At 38.0% G+C, this 11,087-nt stretch overlaps 1 protein-coding gene across 1 annotated transcript in view; it reads left to right on the top strand.

Annotated features, from left to right (window-relative positions):
* Positions 1 to 11,087, top strand: part of LOC139131518 (uncharacterized) — a 96,450-nt gene that overhangs the window by 70,293 nt on the left and 15,070 nt on the right. The window lies entirely within an intron of this gene.

Genomic DNA, 11,087 nt, shown 5'->3' with positions numbered 1-11,087 from the left:
TCGAAAGTGAAAGACTTAAACTTTTGCTCTAACTTTGCTCAAGGAATCTTTCAATCATTCTCTTTCAAAATCAAGAATAAAAATAGGGGGTCACCGTGCAAATTTTTGTACTAGAGAAACAAATTACCCAAGATTTACCGATATTAGAAATTCAAAATGGCCGCCATCCCTGTGTTAACTCTATGGAGAAAAATAAAAATTTTTGAATTTCGAAAAACTAAGCCGGTGAAAAGTTTTCTTTCACCAAGAGCTTTAAAATGAACCCCCACATGTGGTATATCAGAAGAGAATTGTAAAAGTTTGAGAGTCCAAATGTCTGTCCCCGAGGTGCGTTCTACCTTAATTAATCGATTATTTGTCACAATGTGTGTCACATGGTGTAATGTGTTGTATTACTTGATGTTTGGTTGATGTTGATCAACAACTCTTTCAGTACTATACTAAACTCCCGGACTAAACTATCAGTTAATATGTTGTGTAATAAAGATTGCATTGAATGCATTTCTTTGAATTGTGCGTAGTACTATTAGCGTAAAGGTATACTGTCACCTGTTCCAATTTTGCCACAGTTACAATGGAAAGAGAAAATCTAACCAATCACAGATTTTAAGCGGGTGGCCGCTTTTTAAAAACAGCGCCCTCACATGGGCATTTTGAATACCAAGGAACGCCCCTTTGACCATATATGGGCATATTTAGATTACAGGTGACTGTACGTCTTTAAATAGTCCTAACTGCATAATGCTAATAATTGAGGTGGACACTTTTGACTTGTGTAGTCATGCACATGCACCATAGTTTCTTGCTCTAGTGCCGAAAGTGTTTAGTATTTTTGAACTGTAAGCTTAGAAGTTATGGTTATGTGTGAAATATTATGTCATGAAATACATGCTACAATTTATGCTGTGAAATATATATTACATATGCCGACCGGTTATCCATTAAAAACTTGTTCTTGATGACAAGTATTTATCTTTGCATACGGAAGTACTATGGTCCATTTTATTTTCACTGAAATTTATTTCAGCTGAAAATATTTTCATTGTTTCACTGTTATCTTATTTTCATTTTGTCTAGTCTGATTTTATTTTATTTTAGCTGAAAAAAGGTCCAGCGAAAGTAACGAAAATAAATTCCAAGTGAAAAATAAAGTATTCCACATTTTAACGAAATCGGCTGAAAATATAAATTTCTTTCAGTCACTCGAATCTGAAACCGAATCCGAAACTGAATCCGAAACCGAATCCGAAACCGAGTCTAACTTCAGCATCGTTGCTTTGTGTTCCCACACGATCGTTGTCGGATATCACATTGCATCTCTCAGATGAGATTGCGCAGATTTTTTGAAGTAATGGCTGTTCAGACCAGCTGAATCTCACGAATTATGGCTGATTTCTCGGTCATTTCTTCCCCCAGTGACGACACATTTTGAGTCAAAACAGCAAGTGAGTTAGGTCTAAGTGGTAATGTTTCAGTTGGCATGAAGGTAAAGTGTATTTCCCCGCGACAGTGTTGGATGCAGTGGCCGAGATAGCAAGTCGTCGTGGACGATAATTTTCCATTCATCCGGTAAGTATTTGAAATGCATATTTATAAAGGGCAATTACGAAATTAGTATGCCTTATAGAGAGGCTTTTCTCTGCACATTGATGTTTTCCTGGAAGCTTGGTTTTGTATATGGCCCGACATTTTTAACCTGAGCTTTAGGGGTGAAAAGAAAGTACGTATCTGTATACCTGGACAGGGCGGAGGGAGGTGTACAGTGTGGCCATTAACGCAAAACAAAGCTGGGCTTGAACAACGCCTAAGCTTAGTTTGCGTCCATGGTCTCACTCAGTGCAAAAACACTGCTATAAAAAAAAATAGGCGAAATGAAAATATTAAAAAAAAACCAAACTACCGGTAGATCGTAGGATGAACATGGCTATGTAAACTTATGATTGTTTGTACCACCCGGTCTTACTTGCATTATTTACTTCTTTTGTACATGGTTACTTTTAAAATTCATTGTTAATATGATATTGCCAGGTAAGAAGCCTTGTATTGAAAGACAGAAAAAATGTTTAGAAATGTGATACGTCTTAATTTTCAAGGGACAGCAGCTGTAATTTTTTATTGAGTTCAATAACTTGTTTGCCTCATGTATTAACATACTTTCTTGTTAGTCCCCGCGGACGAAGTCCGGCGGGGACTTATAGATTGGGTCCCGTCCGTGTGTCCGTCCGTCCGTCCGTCCGTCATCAACAGTTTCTCAGACACTGCCAAACCAATTTTGTTCAAACTTGGCACAAAGGCATAGCACTATGACCTACAGATGCACATCGATTTATTTTGCGATACGATCCAATATGGCCGCCAGGCGGCCATTTTATTACAATTTTTTCATGTACAGAGCCATAACTCAGACATGTTTCAACCGATTTTATTCAAAGTTGGTACAAGGACATTGACCAATGTCATAGATATGCATGTGGATTTGTTTTGTGATATGATCCAATATGGCCGCCAGGCGGCCATTTTATTACGGTTTTTTCATGTACAGAGCCATAACTCAGGCATGTTTCAACCGATTTTATTCAAAGTTGGTACAAGGACAATGACCAATGTCATACATATGCACATTGATTTGTTTTGTGATACGATCCAATATGGCCGCCAGGCGGCCATTTTGTTTCAATTTTTTCATGTACAGTGCCATAACTCAGGCATATCTCAACCGATTTTATTCAAACTTGGTACAAGGACATTGACCTATGTCATATATATGCATGTCGATTTGTTTTGTGATACGATCCAATATGGCCACCAGGCGGCCATTTTATTACGATTTTTTCATGTACAGCGCCATAACTCAGACATGTTTCAACAGATTTTATTCAAAGTTGGTACAAGGACATTGACCAATGTCATATATATGCATGTGGATTTGTTTTGTGATATGATCCAATATGGCCGCCAGGCGGCCATTTTGTTATGATTTTTTCGTGTACAAAGCCATAATTCAGGCATATCTCAACTGATTTTATTCAAAGTTGGTACAAGGACATTGACCTATGTTATACTTATTCACATTGAATTGTTTTGTGATACGATCCAATATGGCCGCCTTGTGGCCATTTTTTTACGACTTTCCATGTCCTGAACAATAACTCAGACATGTATCAAGCAAATTTATTCAAAGTTGGTACAAGGACATTGACTTATAGTATACATAAGTACATTGATTTGTTTCTCGATATGGTCTGATATGGCCACATGGTAGCAATTTTGTTATGGTTTTTTTCATGTCGAGAGCCATAACTCTAGCAAGTCTCAACTGATTTTATTCAAAGTTTGTACCTGGACATTGACTTATGTAATACATATACGTGTTGATTTTTTAAACAGTAAGATCAAATATCGCTGCGTGGCGGCAAATTTGTTACAATTTTCTCATGTACTGAGCCATAACTCAGACATACCGGTATTTCCACCAGTATCATTCAAAGTTGGTACAAGGACATTGACCTATTTCATACATGCTCGTCAGTTGTTTCACGTCATGTAGCAGTATCATGTCAATTATTGAAGTTTCATAATTAGGTTGATATGTCAGAAATACTGCATCAAATTTCATGAAACTTTGTACAGATGTTAAGCTCACATTTCTTTAACAGTGAAAAAGACATTTATCAGTGTCATTTTAATTAATTTGTAATTGCATATGTAATGAACTTTCCTAATTAGAGTGATATATCCACAAATACAACGTCAAATTTGATGAAACTTGATACAGATGTTGATCTCATAGTGTTGTAAATACTACATTAAACTTTATGAAATATGGTACCGGTTATCTATTAGTGTTAGGATAGAATGAAAAAATGTTTTGCAACATCCTGTCAACTAATTCCCAGTTGACTCATTTAATGACCTTTAGGATAGTGGCCTACATTGGTTTTATGTTTTTCATCACCATGGAACTCATTCTTGGCCATTGAGTGCCATCTGTATCAAAGTATTTTTATCACAGAACCTGTAATCAAAGTACCCATTAGCAAGCGGGGACTGGGTCATCAACGATGACTTGTTTTGATTCAAATTATGAATTGTGATGCCCTCACTTTGTAAAGATGTACATAAATTAATCGGTATAGTGGCTGTGGCAACTAGTCAAGTCAATACAACGTACACAAGCACATTTCTAGACATATATGTTACATTTTCAATGTATTAATTTTGCACTCGCAAAGATGTATGTAAAAAATTCCTCTATGTGTATGTAACAAATCACACACTTGTTCTGAAACTTTTGTAAAGTTGTCGTCTTAATAAATGTTGCTAAGTTCATTCTCTCCTTTCTGTTTCATTTCAGTGTGCATGTCAGCCAAGGCCCAAGAGAAATTTGGCAAGAATAATCATGACTTACGTAAAGAAGTCTTCAATGTCAAATTTCAAAACAAAATAGGACATGAAAGACGAGACTTGGCCAGAGTTAAATGAACTCTTTTAAAAACTAATCTTTGACTAAATCACTTTTCACTGTGTCTATGAAATTTGTTAAGCCAAAAATTTATTAAATTGGTCATCAGACTTACAGATATGTTTGGTGCTTTTTATTTTGAACGTTTGGAAAGGTGAGTCTGCTTGTGTTTGCTGTGTTCAGGTGAGTCAGAGTTGCTTTTAACTCTGTTTGGCCTGTCTTAGTTTTAGGCCAAATATGGTTAAATTACATATCCAACCAATTGTATCTTATAATTCACCGTAAGAGGCTGTGTAAAAGTACTTGATTTTACTGGAATTTGATTTCACTTATTTGATGTTTGCTTACACCTTGCAAACATGCAAATGTAACAATGTTTACCAAATTCATAACGGCAACATCAAAATAAGTGAAATCGGGTGTCAAATCAGTACTTTTCATGGTGCTCTTTTTCTGCCAGGATGACCCTGTCATTCATATGTGCATTCAAAATAACCATTGGTTCACATTGTTACGTGCAGAGAAAACGAACAAAAGGGTGAACTCAGCAGTTAACGTTTAAACAAAATTTATTACGAAAATAAAACTAATTGCTAAGTCAGGGATAGAGTACAAGCTTTAAAAGTGTACAGACTACTTATCTCAGCTGGGACGGCAGAGCTCCAGTCTCAGAGTTGTAACAGTCAGTCGGATGAATGAACAGTCCTTTGGCTTGCAGGCTTGAAACTGCACAAAGTCCACAGTATAAATCCAGCGTTGGCAGTGAAGGTCTTGAAAGGTCTTGAGAATGACTACTGCTGGAGTTTAGTAACACACAAGAGACACGATCCCAAAAGTCTGACTGGAAGCTGTGCACGTCCCTTTTATAAAGGCATATAAGAACAATCTAGAACTTTTATTGACATGCTAATTACTGTTCTAAAATTATCTCCCTTACACAACTAATCAACTTTCCAGAACATTCCAAACATGACTAATTGAATTCAAGGTTGTGAGGTCATCAAGGGCAGTGACCTTGAGAATGTTCTAGACTAATTGAACTCAGGTCATGATGAGTGTTGGGGAAATGACCTACATAACACACCCCCTCTTCAAAAAAGAAAATTTTCAATGAAAAATCTTTCTTTTACAAATGTAATCTTAAAAGTGTGAACAACAATAAGTTCTAAATACGAGAGAGACAGTCTGCAATTAAATTGTCTCTGCCTTTGATATGTCTAATGTCAAGATTAAACTCCTGTAACATTAAACTCCATCTTAGCAATCTCTGATTTTTGCCTTTGAATTTCTGCAGAAAAACAAGAGGGTTGTGATCAATATAAACCACTATTGGCTGATTTGAAGAAGTAACATAAACTTCAAAATGCTGTAAAGCTAATATCAAAGATAAACACTCTTTTTCAATTGTAGAGTAGTTTCTCTGGGATTTGTTAAATTTGCGTGAAAAATAGCAAACAGGATGATCTACACCATGACTATCCTCTTGCAATAAAACAGCACCAGCAGCCGTATCACTAGCGTCCACAGCTAATTTGAATGGCAAAGTGAAATCTGGTGCAGACAACACTGGAGCACTTTGCAGTATGGCTTTAAGTGTATCAAATGCCTGTTGGCATTGCTCTGACCAAACGAACTTTACTTTCTTTTTAAGTAAGTTAGTCAAAGGCTCAGTAATTGTGGAGAAATTTGGACAGAATTTTCTGTAGTAACCAGCCATACCGAGAAAGCGCATCAGTTGTCGTTTGCAGTTTGGTATGGGAAAACTTGAAATGGCACTGATTTTGGCATCAACAGGTTTTACCTCACCCTGTCCTACAGTATGTCCGAGGTAAATCACCCTCGCCCAACCAAACTCAGATTTGGCAAGGTTGACAGTCAACATTGCTTTACTCAGTCTCTCAAAGAACTTCCGCATGAGCTTGATGTGTTCCTCCCAGGTGTCACTATACAGGACGACGTCGTCAACATAAGCTGCACACCCGTCTAGCCCGATATGACGTCGTTGATCATCCGTTGGAACGTTGCCGGAGAGTTCTTCATTCCGAATGGCATCACCTTGTACTGGAACAATCCGTCTGGTGTAACAAAGGCGGATATTTCACGAGCACGATCTGTCAGAGGGACTTGCCAAAATCCCTTCAGTAGGTCAAATTTCGTCACATACTTGGCTTTTCCCACTCGGTCGATGCAGTCATCAATCCTCGGGATTGGGAAAGTGTCTGTCTTTGTTAAAGTGTTGACCTTCCAAAGTCCGTGCACATACGATAACTGTGATCTGGTTTGGGAACAAGTATGCACGGCGAACTCCAGTTACTTTTACTGGGTTCAATAAAGTCATTGTCCAGCAGGTATTTGACTTCTTCCTGGAGATATTTCGCTTTTGTTGGATTCAGTCTGTATGGATGTTGTTTTACAGGCTTACTGTCCCCAACATCAACATCGTGATAGATGACGTTCGTCCTCGTTGGAACATCTTGAAACAGGTGTTTATATTCATGGAGCAGTTCTTTCACCTGTTGTTGTTGTTCTGGCTGGAGGTGTGCCAACTTTGTAGACTCCAGCTTCTCCAGGATTTCTGAGTTCTGAAGCTTGACCGAGCCCAGCTTTAGTTTAGAGTATTTTCACTCAAGTCAGTTTCAGTATCACTATCTTCATAATGGTTTGAACTGACTGCACTGACAGGCTGAGTTATAGTAGGATTATCCCTATCCAAATATGGCTTAAGCATATTTATGTGACATAGCTGTTTTTGTTTTCGCCTGTCAGGTGTTATTATGATGTAATTTAAATCACTCAATTTCTTATCAATTAGGTATGGCCCAAAGTAACGAGCATGGAGTGTTTTGCCAGGAATTGGAAGTAGAACAAGAACCTTTTGACCTGGTTCAAACTTCCGTTTTGAGGTGTTTTTATCGTATTTGGTTTTCATTGACTGCTGAGATGACTCAAGATTTTCTCTGGCTAATTCACATGCTTTAGAGAGTTTTGTACGAAAATCTGACACATATTGTAAAATATTCAGACAATCATCATCGTCTGATAGGAATTTCTCTTTAACGAGCTTGAGTGGGCCACGGACTGTATGTCCAAATACAAGCTCAAATGGGCTAAAACCAAGAGACTCCTGAATTGACTCTCTAACAGCAAAGAGCAGAAAATGAATTCCTTCATCCCACTGCTTCTCTGTGTCAAAACAGTAGGTCCTAATCATGTTTTTCAAAGTTTGATGAAATCGCTCAAGAGCACCCTGACTTTCTGGATGATAGGCGGAGGACCTATACTGTTTAATGCCTAGCTGATCCATTACTTGTTGAAAAATACCAGACATAAAGTTGGAGCCTTGATCGGACTGGACACATTTAGGGAGGCCAAATAAAGTGAAAAATTTGACTAAAGCTCTCACTATAGTCTTTGTCTTTATGTTTCTCAGTGGTATGGCTTCTGGGAACCGGGTTGATGTACACATAATTGTCAACATATACTCATTTCCTGATCTTGTTTTTGGTAGGGGCCCAACACAGTCTATTAGTATCCTACTAAATGGTTCTTGAAATGCAGGAATTGGTTGTAAAGGGGCCTTTGGAATGGTCTGATTTGGCTTTCCTACCATTTGACATGTGTGACAAGTTTTACAGAAATGTGCTACATCCTGCCTGAGATTAGGCCAATAAAAGTGACTGAGAATTTTGTGATAAGTTTTCCTTACTCCCAAATGACCAGCCCAGGGCGTTTCATGGGCCAGGCGCAATATTTCAGCACGATAGGGCTTTGGAACCACAATTTGATGTTTTATAGCCCAATCGTCATCAACCAAAACATCTGGAGGTCTCCATTTACGCATGAGAATACCAGATTTTGTATAATAGGAAACAGAGCTATCTGAAGTTTTACCTTCATCATCTACCCTGTCAAACAAAGACAAAATATCTGGGTCTTTGTGTTGTTCTGCAATGAGATTTGATCTAGAAAATGTCTGACTTTGGTCAGCAGAAGTTTTACTGGAAGTTTCAAATCCACGAGGGATAACGGAATGATCCGTGTCAAACACCTGACTGAGAAAGGTGTCATTTAAGTCAACATCTGTGACATTATTTTTGAGAGTATTTTGATTCTCGGAAGTTTTCTTTGACATGGCTCGAGTAATGGCACATGAAGGAAATAAATCGGGTATCTCTTGTTCAATTGGCTCTGGATCCTGATCTAAACTAGGATTATCAGTCACAAGTGGATTAGTAATGACCTTGTCCCCAGCAAGGTCGTTTCCAAGAAGAAGGTGAATCCCTTCAAAAGGCAAAAAAGGCTAATACCTAAAGTCACAGGTCCAGAAACAAAGTCCGAAGACAAATAGACATTATGGAGAGGAACAGGAATGTAGTCATTACAATCTACCCCCTTAATAAGAACTTTAGAACCTGAAAATGACTTTTCAGAAAACGGCAGGGTATCTGCCAACAAAAGAGACTGGGAAGCCCCGGTATCTCTTAAAATTTTGACAGGGGTAGCGGAAGAGAAATCACTAGAAAGTGATATAAAACCATTATGAATAAATGGCTCGAAAATACCCATAATGCTATCTTGAGAAGAATTGACCTGACCTCATTAATTGGGGATAAGAGGGGTTTAACCTCAGAAAATGTGTTGCACACATTATTAGACTCTAATTGAGTTGATGAAGAAATAAAGCCGGTGGCTTAGATCCACTTTGACCACTTTGACCTTCACGTTTTCTTTTCAATTTGAAACACTCTGACATTAAATGGCCGTCTTTCTTACAATAATTACAAGAAAGTGTACGAACTGTTTGTCAGAAGGAGATTGAGACTTGGGATCTGATGATGTGGAAGTGTTACTTGAATTTTGTGAACTGTTGTCATTTGATTTCCTACTCTCCTTTGAAAAATTCTTGGATGAAAAGGAGGAGTTAAATTTACCTGCATTGTTTCTGTAGAAAAGGACTGGGATGGTTTGCTGAGAAATGAAGATTTGTGGGTCAATGAATAATCATCGGCCAAACGTGCAGCAACCTCCAATGTATCTGCCTTTTGTTCATTGATAAACGTCTTGATGTCACTCCGAATGCACCTTTTAAATTCCTCAATCAAAACAAGCTGTCGTAATTTGTCATAATTCTGACTGACCTTTTCAGAAGAACACCAACGATCAAACAGTTGTTCTTTTGTTCGAGCAAATTCAACATAAGTTTGATCCTTCACCTTCTCACAATCCCTAAATTTCTGACGGTAAGCTTCAGGCACCAACTCATAGCCCTTGAGAATTAATTCCTTCACAGAATCATAATCTGAAGCCTGCTCTACTGACAACTGAATGTAAATTTCTCTGGCTTTACCCACCAAAGCACTCTGCAAAAGCATAGACCAGGACTCCTTAGGCCAATCCAGACTCTGAGCAATTTTCTCAAAATGAAGGAAATATTTATCAACATCCTTTTCTTGGAAAGGGGGAACTAGCCTGAAATGCTTAGTGATGTCAAACTTGTCTGAAGGGAAGAATTTTCCTGACTGTCCAAGCTCTAAACGTCTCATTTCTAACTGCAGTCGGTGTTCTGCTAATTCTCTTTCCTTTTCTTTTTCCTCTCTTTCTTTCTCCCTTTGTCTTTCTTCCATTTGTAATTCTTTTTCTTTCATTTCCAATTCCCTCTCTTTCTGTCTTTCTTCCATTTCTAATCTTTCCTGCCTATCTTTCTCTCTCTGTCTTTCTTCCATTTGTAATTGCATTTGTATTTTTTCTTTTTCTAATGCCTGTCTCTCTTTTTCCATTTGTAATTCTAGTTTCTTGATCTCCAAATTTGTCTGCATTTCTAATTCTAATTTTCTTAGTTCAAAGGTAGACTCGGGCTCATAATCTTTCAAGGTGGATTCCTCAAATTGGCCTAAATTAACTAAATGTTTTGCAATGTGGTACTGTATTTCCCGCTTGCGCATAGATCTTTTGACATCTACTTTAAGGAAATTGGCCAGTGCAATGAGGTTGTCTTTTTTGAGGGAATCAAATGCGTCCTGATCAAAGTCATGCATAAATTCGTCTGGCTTGAATTCCGCCATGATTGAATTTTGCTGAGTCACAGTATACAGTAGTTTTGAAAAGGCAGGCAAAATGTTGTCAAACGGCTCAAAATATTCGGCTCCCGGACGAGCCCCAATTTTGTTACGTGCAGAGAAAACGAACAAAAGGGTGAACTCAGCAGTTAACGTTTAAACAAAATTTATTACGAAAATAAAACTAATTGCTAAGTCAGGGATAGAGTACAAGCTTTAAAAGTGTACAGACTACTTATCTCAGCTGGGACGGCAGAGCTCCAGTCTCAGAGTTGTAACAGTCAGTCGGATGAATGAACAGTCCTTTGGCTTGCAGGCTTGAAACTGCCACAAAGTCCACAGTATAAATCCAGCGTTGGCAGTGAAGGTCTTGAAAGGTCTTGAGAATGACTACTGCTGGAGTTTAGTAACACACAAGAGACACGATCCCAAAAGTCTGACTGGAAGCTGTGCACGTCCCTTTTATAAAGGCATATAAGAACAATCTAGAACTTTTATTGACATGCTAATTACTGTTCTAAAATTATCTCCTTACACAACTAATCAACTTTCCAGAACATTCCAAACAT

The sequence above is a fragment of the Ptychodera flava genome, chromosome 4, assembly GCF_041260155.1.
Source record: "Ptychodera flava strain L36383 chromosome 4, AS_Pfla_20210202, whole genome shotgun sequence".
In the NCBI taxonomy this organism is placed as follows: Eukaryota; Metazoa; Hemichordata; class Enteropneusta; family Ptychoderidae; genus Ptychodera; species Ptychodera flava.
Note: the sequence above shows the minus strand (reverse complement) of the source record. Positions and strands in the feature narration are given on the sequence as shown.